Source organism: Alexandromys fortis, unplaced genomic scaffold (assembly GCF_014885135.2).
Source record: "Alexandromys fortis isolate MF-2015 unplaced genomic scaffold, M_Fortis_MF-2015_v1.1 scaffold_94, whole genome shotgun sequence".
Taxonomy (NCBI): Eukaryota; Metazoa; Chordata; class Mammalia; order Rodentia; family Cricetidae; genus Alexandromys; species Alexandromys fortis.
Genome location: NW_026067979.1, coordinates 2603057 through 2610972, shown reverse-complemented (window position 1 = coordinate 2610972; position 7916 = coordinate 2603057). Strand labels below are relative to the sequence as shown.

Sequence of the window (7916 nt, the reverse complement as noted above, 5' to 3'; positions counted from 1 at the left end):
TTCGAGGAGGCCATTATTAAACGAAGTTCTGGCCTCTTATCCTACTATGTGGATCCCTTCTTAATCTGATCCCAGCCCATCCATCTTCCTGTTTTATGTCCCCGGACTTCCTCATTAATGTCTCTAACTCCTGCCAAACTGAGGTCTGTGCCAATCCCAGGGCACAGCCTGTGTCCTTGTGAGTTCTCCACTTACCACCTGTGTGACCTGGGGTAATTTCTGTGACCTCTCCAAGGCCAGCCCTTCATCTGCAGAATGGAAGCAAGGCTAACAATAAGTTCTCTATCGCGTTGTTGTGAACACAGAGCAGACGCGTGAATGAAGCAACTGTCGTGTCTCTGTTTATAATTCTGCAACTGGGGCCCGGCTCAAGGAGGATAGCTGGCTCAGCCCTGCTCCCTCCAGTGCAAACTGAAGTGGACCAAGGGGAACTGGAGGACTCAGTCAGACAGCTCTCAGAGAGCTGGTCACTCGGTGCCATGATGGTCATGGCACCCACAGTCTAACTATCAATAACAGAACATGATAATGTTAGCTCACACCTTTAATCCCAGTACTCATACTTGGAGACAGAGGCAGGTGGATCTCCTTGAATCCAAGGCTAGCCTGGTCTATGTAAGGAGTTCCTAGTACATGGGTCCCTAGTTCTTGGGCCAGCTAGGGCTACATAGTGAGACTTTGTTTCAAAATAAATAAACATGAAAAGCATAAATCGCCAGTCTCGAAGGCAAGGCTGAGGTCTAGGGAAGGACCATTCCCACCACCTTCTGGTTGTTTGATCTTTGGTCAGCTCGGACTAGAGAAGGTGGGGGGAAATGTGTCCCCCACCAAGAGGCCCTGACATGACCACAGAGGGAAGAAAAGACCCCAAGGTTCCTGACACCCCTTATCTTGGCTAGGGGAAGATGCGGTGCTTGTGTACCACATTGCACGTGGAACAGATTGCACGGGGACAGCATTGCAAGGGGACCGTATTGCATGTGGACCACATTGCACGGGACCTAACGAGCCTTTAACTTGATTTGATGGCTGGGATGGCTGCCAGGAACCAGGACTTGATGCTCCCACCCCTGCTGTGATCAGCCCTGACATTCCAACCAAACATTAAGCTCTTTGAGGGCAAGACTCCTATCCACAATATACACCTTTTTATTCCCCCACGCAGATTTACACAGTGTAAAGTCCCCCGTAAATGTGTGCCCGTGATTTACTTTCCTCCGACAGCCCTGGAGCTGGAAAGCGAGCATAAGAGTTGCTTTCATTGGATTTTTGTGCAAGGCCAGGCTCAGCAGGCCCCCGGGAGACTCAGAGAAACAACCCTTTGTTCTCCATCCCTGATCAGAGCTGGGCCTGAGACTCCACAAGGGGAAGGCCAGTGAGCAAGCAGAAGCCTGTGGAGGGCGTGTTGAGGAAATTCCATTCAAGACCCTCATTTCCGAAACTGCTCCGTGATTAGTCTGGCTTTGTGCAGGTCCCAGTTCAGCGGCAGAGAGGCCAGCTGAGGGTCATAAAAGCACCAGGGATATACAAAGGTAGGCCCCTTTACAGCCCCGAACAGGAGGTTGAGAGAGAGATTTGCTGTTTATTTACCTCAGCCTGAAGACAATTATCCCAATTACTTAAAAAAAAAAAAAAAATCACCCTAAAGATTGTATTTTTAAGTTTATCCTTTCCCCAGAACTGGGTACATAAGTTTTGGGAGTGTTCCCCCTCCCTTTGGTTTCAAGGACACACATTCTATCTCATTGGCAGGAAGGGTGGCCTGGGGTCACAGGTTAAAGGGCTGGGGAGGTCAGGGGCCACCCAATGGTTGCCAAATTCACTTGTGAGTAGCCATAGATTTGAACTTTGCACTGTTGCTCCAGGCCTGGGTCCTACATGGAGGACTCAGTCGAGTAGCTGGTGCTACAGGTCAAAGGCCAGCAATCTGGTTTCACTTGGCTTAGAGTTTAAGGCTTCAGTGGGTCCTGTATGCTCCCCTCAGCCTCGTGGGTATGGAGGGTGTGGGGTGGAACTACAGCAAGCCTCGTGCACCTCAAAGTTTCAAAGCTGAGCAGATTCACACTGGTTTGGAAACGGAAGACCTTCGGGGTGGGTGTCAGGGCATGAAAAGGCCCCAGTTACTCTCAGAAACAACCATCTTTTGTCCAGAATGCCTGAGTGTGCGGTACCAAGGACCAGTTAAGAATTTGCTCTTCTGGGCCCACTCTGAATGCAGCTTAGCTAAGTTTACAATGCTGAGGCCCTGAAATGAACCCACGTTCTGCCTCCTGGAAAGGGGAGAATAGGCGTTAGCAAGAGCGTGAATTGGAAAGATATCCCAAATCATCCCAAACAATATCTACACTGACATTTAAAAATCTACCACGGATCTGATGGACATTTATGTTTATTAACACAGCTAGAGTTGTTACACAGAAAAACCCTGTCTGAAGAAAGAAAGGACGGAGGGAGGGAGGGAGGGAGGGAGGGAGGGAGGGAGGGAGGGAGGGAGGAAGGAAGGCAAGCAGAGGATGAAACTAAAGAAAAAGCCCAGCAGTTAAGAGCACCGACTGATCTTCCAGAGAACCCAGGTTTGATTTCCCAGCTCACAACCATCTATAACTCCAGTCTCAGGGAATCCTACACCCTTTTCTGGCCTCCAAGGGCAAAGGCATGCATGTGGTACACAGACGTATAGACAGACAAAACACCTGTACATGTAATCAGTTAATTATTTTTAAAGTAAGGGATCTGGAGAGATGGCTCAGCAGTTAAGAACACTGACTGCTCTTGCAGAGGACCTGGGTTGAATTCCCAGCACCCACATGGCAGCTCACAACCAACTGTAACTCCAGTTCCAGGAGAGTGTTTGTTTGTTTGTTTTTGAGAAGGGGTTTTTCTGTGTAGATGATGGAGGAAGGTCATGGGTTAATTAATAAAGAAACTGCTTGGCCTCATAGGTTAAAACATAGGTGGGTGGAGTAAACAGAACAGAATGCTGGGAGGAAGAGGAAGTGAGTTCAGACGCCATGCTCCCCTCTCCCGGGTAGATGTGATGAAGCTCCGACCCAGGATGGACATAGGCTAGAATCTTCCCAGTAAGCGCACCTTGGGGTGCTACACACATTATTAGAAATGGGCTAGTCCAGGTGCGAGAGTTAGCCGAGAAGAGGCTAGGTATAATGGGCCAAGCAATGTTTAAAAGAATACAATTTGTGTGTTGTTATTTCGGGTTTAAAGCTAGCCGGTGGCCAGGAACCGGGCGGCGGAACACAGCCCGTAGCTCCTTCAACATGTAGACCTGGCTATTGTTATGGTTTAAATAAAATCCGAGTCATGGCACCATTGTTATGGTTTAAGTAAAAATGCTACAGGTCCCGGAGTGGCTGCAGCAGGCAGCAAGCTATGAGATCACACCACAGGTCCCCGAAGTGGCAGCAGGCAGTGGGCAGCAGGTCCTGAGAGCAGCCAGCCCCAGGCAGGGATGGTGCAGTTTCCCAAGTGGCGGCAGTAGGCCATGAGGGGCAGCAAGTCCCAGGCAGGGAGCCACAGCCCCAATGGGTGAGAGATAGACAGATAGGCACACCATTCAGAGTAAGGCTGGATATTTATTTTGTGAGTTATGGCAGGGAAAGGGAAGAAGGAGAGAAGAACAGAAAGAGAGACACACACACACATAGAGGGAGTAAAGGGAAAAGGGAGAGACAGAAGCTGCCTCTTTGAGAGAGAGACAGAAAGGAAGAGACTCCGTTGCAAGCAGTAAGGAAGATTTGCCTGCCTCAGTGGAGGGGGGAGGGAGTAGGCGGGGCTTGTCTCTTGAAGGGACAGGACAATCCATTACAGCTATCCTGGAACTCACTTTGTAGACCAGGTTGGCCTCAAACTCACAAAGATCCATCCACCTGCCTTTGCCTCCTGAATGCTGGGATTAAAGGCGTTCACCACCACCACCTAATGGAAAAAAATATTTTAATTAAAAAAAGAAAACGAGGGCTGGAGAGATGGCTCAGTGGTTAAGAGCATTGCCTGTTCTTCCAAAGGTCCTGAGTTCAATTCCCGGCAACCACATGGTGGCTCACAACCATCTGGAATGAGGTCTGGTGCCCTCTTCTGGCCTGCAGACATACACACAGACAGAATATTGTATACATAAAAAAAAAAAAAAAAAAACGAAAGAGAGAGGATAGGAGCCAAGCTACCCCTCAAGGCTCATGCCCGGCAATCCATCTTCTCCAAACTTCACAAAGGTTCCACAACCCCCACAAACAGTATCGATGTAATGTTCAAACACATGAGCCTTGGGCACACTTCCATCCCAATCATAATACTACTTGAACCTTTCCTCCATCTTTTGCTCTTGCTGTAGGTCCTAGGAACTGGAAGTAACCTATCAGCACTGAAGAGCAGAGGAGGTACTGTCCTTGATCTGTGGTCCTAGGAACTGGAAGTCACCTACCAACACTGAAGAGCAGAGGAGGTACCGTCCTTGATCTGTGGTCCAACTGAGACCTTTGGCCACTTCCTGCCCTCACTCTGTTTTTCCTTCTGTTTCACCAGCACTACCCTCACTATTTACATAGGCTGACTTGTATAATAATTATATAGTTCCCAAAAAGAAAACCCACTAGCAACCAAAGTAATACCAGCAAGCCTGGTGTGGTACTGGACACCTTTAATGCCACACCTTTCACGCCCATTTTTTAATTTTCATGTGCTTTTCTACCCCCATAAAGAAAGAGGGAAAGAAGGCAAAAGATTGCTTCAACATGACACAAAGGACAACCAGAACAGTTACTTGTTTCAGTACTTGAGACCTCAAGCCACTATTTCTTGAGTTAAGCATTCTTCACTTTTGGGCCGGATGTGCAACGAATACACCCTAAACCTGTAGGTCAGCCACTCCCTGGGTCAAACCTCCTGTTTTAAAATGAAGAAGCGGGAATAGGTTTGAATTCTCTGACCTTTGGTCAGGGTGAAGCAGATCCATCTTTATGGACCATCTTAACGTCCAAAACACCAAGAAACCACACCCTAGGTCAGGCAGTGCAGCTGCACCTGTTGTCAACAGCTTTGAAAGAGCAAAAATCAGCTCAGACTCTCTGACCTTGACTGGAGTCAAGGTGGAACAGGCTCGCACCTGTGGGTCCCTGTAGAAGGTAAACCTGGCAACCTGAGGCAGATCTCCTAGACACACGCGGTAGAAGATAAGTGCCTACTAATTGCTCTGTGAGCACTGCACTTGCTGCACAGCACACACATGCCCAGACACACACGAATGCTCACTCAAATGTATGTCAAAATCGCAAAAAGAAACGTTTTTCAAAACAAAACAAAATGAAACAAAAAACCTGCAAGGATTAAAGATTAAATACTCCCCTCCGAGAGGCTGTCGCTCTCCTTTCTTCCTGTTCCCTTTTCGGTGTGCATCAGAACCAGAGCCTCAAGCATACAACACTTGAAATCTGACACCGAGCTCTACCCCAGGCTCAGGCATTTTGTTCTGAAGTTGTCCAACACTCGTACTGCAGAACACCACGGGCTGGCTGAGGCGCCAAGCTGGAGTGTGCTCTCCACATGTCTGTCATTCTTGGACTAGCAGGTACCCAAGGACAGGTACCAATGATTGCTAATAGTCTCCTGGCCAAGCAAGCACGAAGGCCACACCCGATGTCTTTCTCTGAGGACAGAGCTGATGGTAGACACTATCTCAGAGGCAAACGCTTTCCACAAACCCAGAGCCCACAAATTATGGCCTGCAGGCTAGATGGGGTCTGTAGTCTGATTTTGTATAGTGTCCGTAAGCTATGAATGGCTTTTATAAAAACCATGAATGGCTTTTGCTTTTTTTTTTTTTTTTTTTTTTTTTTTTTTTACAGGCTGTAAAAGTGAAAAAAACAAACATTCAACAGAGACCCCGCGTGGCTCACAAGGCCTGAAAAAGTTTATGGCCTGACTCAAAGAGAGAAGTGTGTTGATCCCTGCAGCGTGCCATCTTTTGGCAATGGATATTTTTGGACACAGCATTAACTGCACAAACAGAGGTGGATGGTTTTATATTTGTGATTCTTTCCAAGTCAAAGGAAATTTAAAGGTGATTCTCAGAACTGAGGGAGAGGGTGTAGCTTGATGGTAAACACACTCCTTGCCCAGGCTCCACCTCTAGGACCAGAAAAAAAAAAAAAGAATACATATTAACAACTGAGTAGGACCCAGTAAAGAAGGGGAGATGGAAAAACAAACAAGCAAGCGAGCAAATGAAACCCCAGAAAACAAGAGGGATGTTAGGTAAAAGTGAATGGTCCGGGTGAAGGGTCTTGGGAAATGAGGAGTAGAGAGTAAGAGAATTCTTTCCTTCTACTCAGCTTGGGTCCAAGGCTAAGGTCCTTGTGACAAAAGACAGACCAACAAAAGAAAAACATGCAGACTTATAATTATAAGTTTTGCAGTTCATCAGCACCTTCGCGATTAAATTACTCATACTGTGAAGTCAGCGTATTTATGTGATGTTTGGAGAGTGGGCAGTTGTAAAGTAGTGTAATAAAGCTAAAGGCACCATCTACAGGCCACACACAGTGAAAACTGGCCACGGCCTGTTTGTTTGGGTACTTCTCTGTGCCCCTGGGTGGTCAGAAGTGTAAAGAGGGCGCCCCTTACGCTAGAGTCTTAGGTCCTGCTTCAAACCAAGTCTAGAGAAGCCTCCCATAAGTTTGTGGTTTTTTTTTCTAGTTTTTCGAGACAGGGTTTCTCTGTAGCTTTGAAGCCTGTCCTGGAACTCACTCTGTAGACCAGGTTGGCCTCAAACTCACAGAGATCCGCTTGCCTCTGCCTCCCGAGTGCTGGGTATTAGGGTGTGCGCCACCACCATCTGGCTCCTTCTCCATAGGTTCTATAAGGCTCTTCACAGGACAGTGAGGTCAGAGAGCCCTCCCCAAACACACTCTCTCTTTTCTAAATCCCTTCAGTTTAATTAATACATTTTGCAGTTGTGTGTCCTGAGTCTGAGTGACAAGTCTATAATTAACAATTGGGCATGCCAGGCAAGCATGAGGGGCCACACAGGGCACAAGTCCCTGAGTTTGCATGATAGAATCATAATTTTTGTTTTTACCACGAGTAGGTTTTATTTTAAGGAATGAATAACAGTCGATACAAAACGTTTGCCTCCAAGAAGTATTTCACACTTCTAAGGGAAAAGGTAATCAATATTGGACATTTTCCTTATTCGATGTTTCTAATGTTTAGAGGGGTTTTGGGTAAGTTTCATAGTCACTGAGCAGTTTTGAAAGGTAGGCTTCATGACCCCTTTGACTTCATGCTTTTAAATGACAAATTATTTTATTCAGATTATGTTTCCAAAAGAGAGGGTTCAGTGCCAGTCATTTCTGAGAGTTTTCATACCGTTTCAGAACCGCATTTTTCAGATGGATTTGGTGTCACCTGGGCCTGAGAGACAGCAAATGATGAATCAACATTGTAGAAGTTGTCCAACATCTTCCGTGCGAACTGTGTGAGGGAGTCAGCCGAGGACACAGCAGCGCTGCCCACAGGAGTCTGTGGAGCCAGACTGTTTAACACCTCCACCGAAATGCCAGTCTGAGCCACAGATGGGGTCCGCACAGTATTCACGGCTCCAAATGGGTGTTGGCTTCCTTCGCCAGCCTCCCCGCCACCAGGCAGCGAAACATGGCAGCGCCCTCGGACGCCTCTGCTCGGCGGGCACCTCAGGCAGGAGACCACTGTCCTAATTGAACTCAAGAATCTTCCAGAATTCGCAGGAGGGCACGTGCCCCTTCACTACACAGCAATACAGGAATGTATTCTGGCCCACAAAATATTTTAATGGGGTATATGAGCTGGCTTAGCAATTAAGAGACCGACCAGGTTGACCTTGAACTCACAGAGATCCGCCCACCTCTGCCTCCCCCCCCCCCCCC

The 7916-nt window shown here is 47.6% G+C and overlaps 1 pseudogene; it reads right to left on the bottom strand.

Moving 5' to 3' along the window:
* Positions 1-7292: 7292 nt before the first annotated feature.
* LOC126511033 (protein Hikeshi-like) overlaps positions 7293-7916 on the bottom strand; it is a 3826-nt pseudogene continuing 3202 nt past the window's right edge.